Below are 11,625 nucleotides of genomic sequence, written 5' to 3'. Positions count from 1 at the left end.
TTTTTTTTTTTTTTGGATTTTTAGTAGAGACAGGGTTTCACCGTGTTAGCCAGGATGGTCTCGATATCCTGACTTTGTGATCTGCCTATCTTGGCCTCCCAATGTGCTGGGATTACAGGCGTGAGCCACGGCACCCGGCCTCCCCCAATATTTTTGATCCATGGTTGGTTGAATTCCCAGATATGGAACCCATGGATACAAAGAGCCAACAGCATATTAGTTTCCTGGGGCTGCTATAACAAAGTGCCACAAGCTGTGTGGCTGACAATATCAGAAATGTATTGTCTCACAGTTCTGGAGGCTACACATCCAAAATCAAAGTGCTGGCAGGGCCATGCTTCCTCTGAGATCTGGGCTGAATCCTTCCTTGCCACTCTCTAGCTTCTGGTGGTGGCTGTCAATCCTCATTGCTCCTTGACTTTCTGCTGCATCGGTCCAGTCTCTGCCTCCATCATGTCATGGCTGCCTTCACATCGTCATCCCTCTGTGAGGAACCTGCAGACATGAAGGATCACCTGTATATATTAATTCCAAAACTTCTTCCCTGTAATTTCCACCAATTCATCTATGCACTATCTTCTGGAGTCATAGTAAATGAGCCTATTGAAATTCTCTTTTCCCAGAATAACCATCCAATATCTCCAACCTTTCCTCATAGTTTCTCTTTTCAGTAAGACCCCATATTCCCATCATTCTTTTTGGGGGGGTTCAAACCCCAGCTTCTCCACTCACTTAGCTGGCTAACCTGGCAAGATACCCAGGGTGATTTTAGGTAACAGACTGCTCACTAAGTTTTTCAAGTGGGACCTGTAATACCGACAATGTACAGGGTTGTCACGAGGATTAAATAAGATACCATAGATAGGATATGCTCAATGTTTATTTTCCCTTCCCATTTTCAAGTGAGGCACCCATAGTCAAACGAGATAAGATACAGTGTTCAGAGCACCATCCTTCTACTAACATAATAATATATCAATGTTTTAAAGGTTTGTGTTTTCTGTAGCTATGTCACACTGATGACTATCATGTTGTGTGTTATGAATGGAATTGTGTCCCCCTCCAAGGGTATACCCTTGTTGAAGCTCTAACACCCAATGTGACTGATTTTGAAATAGGACCTACAAGGATGATTAAGTTTAAAGGAGGTCATAAGGGTAGGACCCTAACTTAATAGGACTGGTGCCTTTATAAGGAGAGGAAGAGCGACCAAGTTTTCTCTCTCTACCTGTGCATAATGCACTCAGGAAGAAGGTGTGACCCTCCACAAGCCAGGAAGAGAGCCACTACCAGAAACCAAATTTTCTGGCCCCCTGATTATAGACTTCTAGCCTCCAGAACTGTGAGAAAATAAGTGTCTGCTGTTTAAGTCATCTAGTCTGTGGTATTCGGTTATGGCAGAGTCAGCAGGTTGATTCAGAGTATGGTACTGTGAAGTATGGGGACTGCTATAACAAAAACCTAAAAATATGGAAGTGGCTTTGGAACTGGGTTACAGGACTATACCAAAGAGTTTTGAGGTGGTGTTAGAAAAAGGTTAGATTGCCTTGAAGGGATTATCGGTTTAAATATATATATATATAATATATAATATATCCATATATATGGATACTAAAAATATATATATCCATATACATATGGATACTATATATATGGATACTAAAGGTGATATTACAGGCCTCTAATGAGGCCTCAGAAAGAAAAGAGGAGAGCTATAGGAAAATCCTCTATTATCTTAGAAAGTACAGCTAACCCCCGAATAACATAGGTTTTATTTGTTTGTGTCCACTTCTATGCAGATGTTCTTTTGCCTCTGCCACTCCTGAGACAGTAAGACCAATCCCTCCTCTTCCTCCTCCTCCACAGCCTATTCGGTGGGAAGATGATGAGGATGAAAATCTTTATGATGATCCACTTTCATGAATGAATAGTAAATATAGCTTCTCTTCCTTATGATTTTCTTAACATTTTCTTTTCTCTACATTACTTTATTGTAAGAATACAAGTATATAATACATTTAACTTACAAAATATGTGTCAATCAACTGTTTATGTTATTGGTGAGGCTTCTGGTCAACAGTAGGCTATTAGTAAAGTTTTGGGAGAGTGAAAAGTTATACAGAGTTTTGACTACATGGCGGGCGGGGGCGGGGGGGTCGGTGCCCCAACCCCTGCATTGTTCAAGGTTCATTCAACTTTACATATATCATTGTGAACAGGATGTTGGTAGAAATATGGATGTTAAAGGCCATTCTGGTGAGGTCTCAGTCCAAAATGAAAAATAGGTTATCAGAAACTGAGAAAAGGTGATTGTTGTTAGAAAGTGTTAAAGAACTTGGCTGAAATGTGTTCTGGAGTAGGGGTTCCCAGTCCCTGGGCTGCAGACTGGTACTAGTCTGTGGCCTGTTAGGAACCAGGCTGCACAGTGGGAGGTGTGTGGCAGGCAAGTAAGCATTGCTACCTGAGCTCTGCCTCTTGCCAGATCAGCAGTGGTATTAGATTCTCATAGGAGCACAGACCCTATTGTGACCTGTGCATGTGAGGGATTTAGTTGTACACTCCTTATGAGAATCTAATCAGTGCCTGATGATCTGAGGTGAAACAGTTTCATCCCAAACCCTCCCCAACCCCTCAGTCTGTGGAAAAAGAGTCTTCATGAACCTGGTTCCTGGTGCCAAAAACGTCAGGGCTGTTGTTCTAGGGTTTTGTGGGAGGTGGAACTTGTGGGTAATGAAACTGATATTTAACTAAGATGCCTAAGCAAAGTTTTGAAGTAGCAGCATGGTTTCCCCTTATCACTTATAGTAAAATATGAGAGGGGAGAGATACATTGAAGGAATTGTTAAGCAAAAAGAAACTAGACTTGGAGATTTGGAAAATGCTCAGCCTCCTCATATTGAAAAAAAAAAAAAAAAAAAAAACCCCAAAAACAGAGAACTTAGGAAGAGAAGATAACTTTTGAAGAGAACAATGCAAGTGAGGCTGAGCAACCCTTTGATAGGAAATTGGTTTGGATGTGAAGCACAGATTTAATCAGTCATCTCAACAAAAGTCAGAGATGTAGATGGGATGATAACAGCAGAAACACTGCAAGCTGAGACTAAAGCAGACAGAGAGAAAAAAAGGATGGAATGAAGGACGGCTGTTGAACTTCTGGGATCCTACAGGATGAGATAATAAAGTTATTTGAGTTTTGTTTTCTTTTGTTTGTTTTGAGACAGAGTTGTGCTCTGTCACCCAGGCTGGAGTGCAGTGGTGCAATCTCAGCTCATGGTAACCTCTGCCTCCCTCCCAGGTTCAAGCAATTCTCCTGCCTTTGCCTCCCAGGAATTACAAGAGTGTGCCACCACACCTGGCTAATTTTTGTATTTTTAATAGAGACAAGATTTTACCATGTTGGCTAGGCTGATCTCAAACTACTGACCTCAAGTGATCCACCTGCCTTGGTCTCCCAAAGTGCTGGGATTACAGGCATGAGCCTCTGCGCCTGGCCCATAAAGCTATTTAACTGCAAACATACTTTATCCTTCAAGAAAAGAGAGAAACGACCCCAAAAGTGATCCAGACATCATCAAGGCTGCCACTGTCACCACAGGCCCATGGGGCAAGAGTGCTTCCTCCACTGTCACCACAGGCCCATGGGGCAAGAGTGCTTCAGAGGGTGAGGCCTCTCCATTTCAGCAGGCCAGACAGCCCCCACAGAAAGCCTCAGGGGTGGGAGCAGACCACTGCCTGGGGCCACGGGGGTGATATCACTGTCCCAGTGCCTGGAAGGCAGAGTATCCAGCCAGAGGATTGTTCTCCAGCCTGAATATCTAATGAGATTTGCCTTCCTAAATTTTAGACTTGCTTGGAACTTGTCATCCTTTCCTTCTTTTCAATGTCTCCCTTTTAGAATGCAAATGGCTATCTTCTAACTATTCTACTATTGTATTAAAAAGCACACAACTTACTTGGTTTCACAGGTTTACATCTGGAGAGAAATATTGCCTCAGGATTGATCACACCTCAAGTCTCACCCATACCTGATTTAGATGATCTCTGGATAACACTTCGGACTTGAAATTGATGTCAGAATGGGTTAAGACTTTGGGGGCTGTTGGGATGAGGTGGCTGTATTTTGCATGTGAGCAGGACATGAATTTTGTGGGACTAGAAGTGGAATATTATGAACTAAATTATGTCCCTCCAAAATTCATAGGTTGAAGTCCTATCCCCCAACATGACTGTATTTTGGGATAGGTTCTACATGAAGGTAATTAAGATTAAATAAAGACATTAGGGTTGGGCCATAATCCAATAGGATTGCTATTCTTATAAAAAGCAGCTCTCTTTTTCTCTTTCTCTCTGCATGTGCACAAAGGAAAGGACATGTGAAGATGCAACAAGAAGCTGGCCATCTGTGGCCGGGTGCAGTGGCTCACGCCTGTAATCCCAGCACTTTGGGAGGCCAAGGCAGGTGGATCACGAGGTCAGGAGATTGAGACCATCCTGGTTAACACGGTGAAACCCCGTCTCTACTAAAAACACAAAAAATTAGCTGGGCGTGGTGGCAGGCGCCTGTAGTCCCAGCTAGTCAGGAGGCTGAGGCAGGAGAATGGCATAATGGCATGAACTCAGGAGGCGGAGCTTGCAGTGAGCCGAGATCACGCCTCTACACTCCAGCCTGGGCGACAGAGCGAGACTCCATCTCAAAAAAAAAAAAAAAAAAAAAAAAAAGGAAGTTGGCCATCTGCAAGCCAAGAGAATAGCCCTTGCCAGAAACCAAACTCTCCAACACCTTGATGATGGACTTCTAGAACTGTGAGAAAATAAATGTCTGTCATTTAAGTCACCCAGTCTGTGATTTTTTTTTATGACAAGCCAAGCAGACTAAATACATTGTGCCTATTGTCAAACAAAATCCCTATGGTTTACTTTATATGCTGCTATTAAGACATCTCTACCTAACATATTTAATGCAATGTGAGAAAGAGTTTAGAGGAGAGAACTTGCTCTTTGTGAATGCAAGTGCCCTACACTACCTTTTCAATGACTCATAAATAATTCTTTCAACCACCTGTAATAGAATCTTATTCAGTACCTATGTCAGCTCATCAGATTACAGTTGGTAGAATCATACACTTATTAAAAATGGAACCAAATTTGTTCATCTCCAGGCTTCTGGAACTTCTCCATTCTCCTACATTTTCCTCAATAATAATAATAATAATGGCACCCATCATTTGGCATGATGCTAAGTGTTCTGATGGATTAATCTCTCTGTGCCTCAGTTGTCTCACCTATAAAATGTGGATAAGAATAGACCCTATCTTATAAGGTTGTTGTAAAGATTAAGTAACTTGGCCAAGGCTGCACAGCTATTAGTGGCACAGTCCAGGTTCGAACTAGCTATTGAACCTTGAGTAAGTTATTTGTCCTCTTTGTGCCACATTTTTCTTATCAATAAAACAAAGACAATGATAGTACTTACCACAGAGGGCTATCACAAGGATTAAATAACATAATACATGTGAAATGCCTAGAACTCATACACTGTCGTACACATCACCAAATTCAGGCCGGCCTAGGATAGAACCGTTAGCTCCATGAGGGCAGGGAGCTGTTTCTGTCTTATTCACCGTTGTGTCTCTGCTCCTTGTGTAGTGTCTGACACACAACAGTCATTCCGTGGATATTTGTTGAATGAGCTAAAGGCAGGTACCACTCAGTTCAAAGCTGTGGAGAAAAAGGTCAAGAATAGGAAAAGGGAAGATGTTGGAGGAGTCTTTTATCTCCACCTACGATGCCTCTAGTTTTTCACATTTCTTGTTTTCATTATACAGCCCGAGGTTTTTCCTGAGAAATTCTCCCTCCCCTGGGAGGAGCAGTGTCCCAGTTGTGTACTTCTATGGTTTCCCAAACTTCCTTATCAACATCCATGTCATACCACACTTGCCTACTTTTGTCTTCCCTGTTGAACTGTAAATACCAGGAGGACAAGGACCCTACTCAGCCTACTCACCAAAGGATCTCCTGTGCTCTGTGCATGAAAGTTGAACAATAAATATTTACAAAAGAAAGAAATGAAGGAGGGATGGAGGAGCAGGAGGGGAAAGGAACCTAAAGAAGGAGAAGGGAAGGAGTTTCTGGGAATTTCGTCCAGCAGGTAGGACACTATGGTGGGAAAAGCAAGGAAGGAAACAACTTAGAAAACAGAGCAATTGACACAGAATTCATCTAGGCTGGGGGACTTGAACTTATTGCAAACAGCCACCTATTCTTTTATACTCACCTCAGTATTATGGGTCTCAGTTCATCACTGACAATATTTGATCTCAATTTTCAACCTGATGATGAGCAACTCACCTTATACTGGATACACCAAAAACACACATGTGGCATGATGACTAATGATACAACATAGAAGGCAAGCTCTGGCATCCAGGAGAAAAGTCCTATAGGAGTGCAGAGATGGGAAAGATGGCTGTATGGTGGTGGGGTCAGGAAGTCTCCACCAAGGAGGGTGGAAGAGAGAGCTCAAGAAGAGGTCATGATAAAGAGTGAGCAAAGATGAGAAGACTGGAACCTTTACTGTCAGCCTCATAGAGGAAGACACTTGAGGACACCTTGGTGATTATGAAAATGAAATGATATTAATAATGGCTAACATTGGGCACTTACTTTGAGCCAAGAACACTGCTAAGTGTTTATCAACATATTAACTTCTGTTAATATATATTATAACTTTATATACACACATACATATTTCTTGTGTATATAATCAATAATATGCACATTATAGGTATAGCATGTATAATATATGTCAGTTATATATATTATACACGATTATTATTATGACCATTTTACAAGAACAAACCATATCACTGAGGGGGGAGCTGGGAGAGGCCAGGAACAGAATCTCACCTGAGCTTTTAAAGAAAGCATGGCCCTGCTGCCCCCTTGACTTCAGACATCTAGCCTCCAGAATTGAGAAAGAATGTTTCTGTTAGAAAGAATAAGTTTCTATACCATCCAATTTGTGGTCATTTACACAGAAGCTCTAGGGAACATTAGGATTGGAGGGCTAGAGAATCCAGAGTGAGTTCCACCTATACTATGAGATCCATATGTTGGGACTTGGATTTCTAGTCTGACACCCCCCAGACACCACCCTGTGCCTCTCCCATTGCAGAACAGACCTCTGCAGTGTGTTCATAGGTAGGACACTGAGATCACCCACAAGTCTAGAGTAGTGACTCTGAGGCCTGTGGCTCAGCACTGGCCATGCCAGGGCCTGAAGAAAGGCCACAGCCCTAAACACACCAGAGGAGGGAGATGGAGCCTCATTTGAGCAACTTTCTATACGTTTAACAAAGATGTCCTTGAATTCATGATCCAACTGCTCAAAAAACTCTCAAGCAAATGCAGTACTATGAGATAATGTAGGATTTGCTGGAGTAAAAAGGAATTTTTAGCACTCATAGAATAACTTTCAGTTTAGATGAGAAAACTAAGGCAGCAATGTTTTAATGTGACCTATGGCCGTAGTCAGAGGCGGAGTCTGAAGTCAAATTCAGGACATTCTTCCACCATGCCATACCAATGTACGTTCTTAGAACATCTCTGTTTTTGGTTGTTCCAACATTTTTAAATTACCAAAGAGAATTGCTTATCTATGCATTTTAAATGAGTTATATAAAAGTCAAGTATTAGTCCTAATTTTAAAATAGCTGTGTTTTGGACAGATATTTAGAATTCCAAACCAGTTTGCATCCTGGTGACATTCAGCTAGATGGAAATAGAAGCAAACAAACAAAAGGAAGGCTTAGAGAACTGACCTCCCAGCTGCACGGAAAAATGGCTTTGAGGCTGTTCACCCCAGCTAGGAAGAGCTGCGGTGAAACAGCGTGTCTACACCATATACATACATATTCAGACGCTTTGTCAAAAAAGACCAGTGCTAGAGCATTTCAATTAACAAAGTGGGATGGTTTACCTGATAAAATGCTCCCTGTGTGAGTGTAATTGCATATTTATACCCCACAGAGATTTTTTAATTTCTGTTTGGTTTGTTTGCCTTGAAAGTGTTTGTCACTGGGAGTGTTCTTGATGTGCAATTTTAAAGCAGTGTTGGCCAACTGTGTGGCTTGTTTTCATTTTAGATTCATTACAATTTGAAGATGATGCTTTTCTCCCTGTATACACACAATACTGATACTTCCACAAGAAGACAATACATCAAGGGACAGGAAAAGCATTAAAGGAAATCTGTCAAGTACCTGTTTTTTGGTTCTCCCCTTGTTGCTTTCTCTTGTTTAACTCAACCGGAGGCTACTAATTGAATCTGAAATGCTTGAAAACATGTTTTCTTTCTTCGCAAGTATGCTTGTTTCTCATCTTCTGCACATAAAACTTTTCCTTCACTTCACCTCCCCATCATCAATACAGCAAATAAAGCTGGAGAAACAGAGGTCCTTTCTGTGGTTCTTCACCCTGTCCTTCCCTGATGAGTACAGAGACACGTGGATCTACATTGCTGATTAATTGGGGCTGCTTTCATTCCATCAGTAAGCCTCAGAGTCCCTGTCCAGCTTTGGGTATGCAGAGATAAGTTGTAGCCCCTGATCTCATGGAGCTTGTGTGCTAGCAGAGAAGCCACGCATGGAGAGAAGCACTTACAGTCCAGCAAGGCAAGTGCTGTAACCGAGGTGTACCTGAGGCATGGGGGGAGGCACGGTGGAGGTGGAAATCAATTCGGCCTAAGGCAGGCTTTACAGAGGAAGAGGTGGCTCTGGAGGTGGGTCTTAAAGAGATCACTCACACATTTGAGAACTCATCAGTTGCTCAGACCAGAGATAAAGCCCTGAGTAAGACCATAGTAAATGCTAAGATTTACTATATTAAACCTGTAGACTTACAGATCACCTACATAACATGCAGCAAAGTTTGATGGCCACTATTCTCCTTCCACCCTGGGTTACACAATTTGTGTTCATGTCAGATAATCAGATCTTAGCTGATCTTTCTCATTGTTCCGCCTCAGACTGCAACACACTCCAATGCATTCTTCACAGTTGCCAATAAGGTCGTGTTGAGCCATGATCAGAATCCTTCACCAGGACTGCCTGGAGAATAAACTCTCCAGATAGATTCTCCTCCTTCCTCTCTGCCCCATGCTCTGGGTATCAAATGACCTAGAATTCCCTATTTCAATTGTCTGTGCTTTGCACAGCCATTTCTACCTGAATGTCCTTCCCTCCATGAGATGTTTTCCAACTGTTTGCTCTTTAGCATGCCTGCCAATGCCATCCCCCAAAGCAGACTTTCTGGGTTCTTCCTTCCAGCCACCGTGATGTCTTGTATACAATCAAACTTGTCTTAGTTGGCTCAGGTTGCTATAGCAAATATGTCATAGACTATGTGGCTTAAACAACAAACAATTATTTTTTACAGTTCTGGAGGTTGGAAATCCCAAGATTAAGATGCCAGCAGATTCACTGTCACTCATAATCCATATATCTCCTTTACATTTTGCTCACTTTAGGGCTTCATTTTAGGAATGTGATTGAGTAGAAATTAAATATCCACATTTATTCTCTTTAGATGTTCTATTTTCCTAACACAATTGTAAAGCTTAGAAACTTACAGCCCTCCAGAAATGAAAGTCCACGTTCTGTGCATGTGCATTTCTTCCACATTTTCACTGGCTCTAGGTGTAGGATTTTCTCCCACTGACTCCAATTTAAGGAAATGTTCAGTGGTCCCTGGCTATTGTGAAAAAATTGACTTAAGGTCTCTCCTATTGGTACGCAGGCAATGACATCATTTTACCTGGTAGTGTATGAAGTTCAAATGCTTGGGAAGTTTGCCGTATAAATCAATAAATAACAATAGTAATTGCATATTTATCCACTAGGCCACCTGGAATATAGTCGTGTGATTTTACTCAGCATTCAGGGAAATGCAAGGTTTTCATTTTCTCTCTCTTTTTGGAAGGAAGCATACTGCTGAGACTATTAGAGAAAATGCAAATCTCCTCGCTGTTTGGGAAAGCTCCAAAAGAGTGAAAGTGAGCAGTTGTTACCAGCAGTGTTTGGATGAAAATGTAAACTCTTTGTCTTTAAAAGTGTTTATTTAACTGCGGAGAGTTTACACAGCTTGTGGAGAATTACAGTGAAAGAAATTACATTTCATTTCCACCATCGTCAGTTTTCTCCACCTGCCAATGGTCCCCACTTCAGTCTGCTGGGGCATTAGTAATGCTTAAAATGATTACAAAGAAATACCAACATTTCCTATTAAGATGAGGAAGAATGCAGTGGGCTCAAAATGAGGAATTTGCATCCCTCCTGGTCCCTACACACTGAGAATAATTTCTTCTAAAATAAGTTTTCCTATCAGATTTATGTTCTACTTTCTCCTCACCCTGTTGCTAATGAGTAGGAGAGAGAAAGTTGCTAAAACCACTGACCCCTTGACAAACAGAACTCTGCTCCATAAATATGTGCTGAGTAAACATTTTTAAAGTGAACGATTACATGCATTAGTGATCAATTAATGATTACTGATTAATGGATTTATTTAAGTTATTTTTGAGAGGGAAGATATTCCATTTGAGGCAGAGGTAAGGTAGGGAATGTTTAGATTTCCTGTCTCCTCCTACCTAAACTCTTTCCCTACTTTCTGCCAACCCTAAACATAGGTGCCACAAGTAGATGCCAATTAATAATGGGTGAGCTGATGATCACCAAAATGACCTTCCTGTTTTGAGTTTCTAGAATCTAAGTCATAATACTCACATTAACACTTTGTTCTTCTCCTATTAACATAGAAATTGTAAATCTCAGAAAAGCATATCCACTCCTTATCCTATTGAGATGATGATGTGGCCAAAAGGAAACATGCAATCATACCACATCATGTTTTCAAATTGCAATGAGTGAGGCCTCTGATGGTTCCTAAACCAGATGGTCAATTCATGTGGGGAAGCTTTAAAAAAAAAACAAAAAAAAAAAAACAAAAAAAAAAACCTCATAATTCTTGGGGCTATCCTCAAAAAAATCTGATAAAATGGATCTTCATGAAACCTAGAGACCTATATTTTTTAAAACTTCCCCAGATGATTCTTGCGATCAGCCATGCCTGGGAATTGTTTCTTCACACTGCAACAGTGTGGTCCCCAGCAAACATTCAAACATGTGTGATATTTGCATGACAAATACAAAATGAAAGATATGGACATGTTATAAAGAATATATTTGGTTTTCTGTGCAGCAGATGCTTGGCCAACTAAAATGCTGATGACGAGATTCTTGATTTCATTCACCTTACGTTGATTATTCTGCAATGGCCTGGAAAATCACTGAGTTGTTTTGAAATAAGCACCTTTACACTCTATCAAGGTCAAACCTTTTACTTGATGTACTTAACTAACCATGTAAAATATTACATCAGCAAGCCTACGAGGCACTTAGAGATATATTCACATTTGCATAATGTCCTCTGTAAGTTAGTCTTTGGTCCTTAAGGGTGTTTAGAATAACTGCATGCAAGAATATATTTAATCCAATCTCATTTTAGCTTTTGCTCTTTTAAGATTTCAAAATTAATAAATCCTCCTGATACTCCAAATTACCATGAGCT

Source organism: Piliocolobus tephrosceles, chromosome 6 (assembly GCF_002776525.5).
Source record: "Piliocolobus tephrosceles isolate RC106 chromosome 6, ASM277652v3, whole genome shotgun sequence".
Classification (NCBI taxonomy): Eukaryota; Metazoa; Chordata; class Mammalia; order Primates; family Cercopithecidae; genus Piliocolobus; species Piliocolobus tephrosceles.
Note: the sequence above shows the minus strand (reverse complement) of the source record.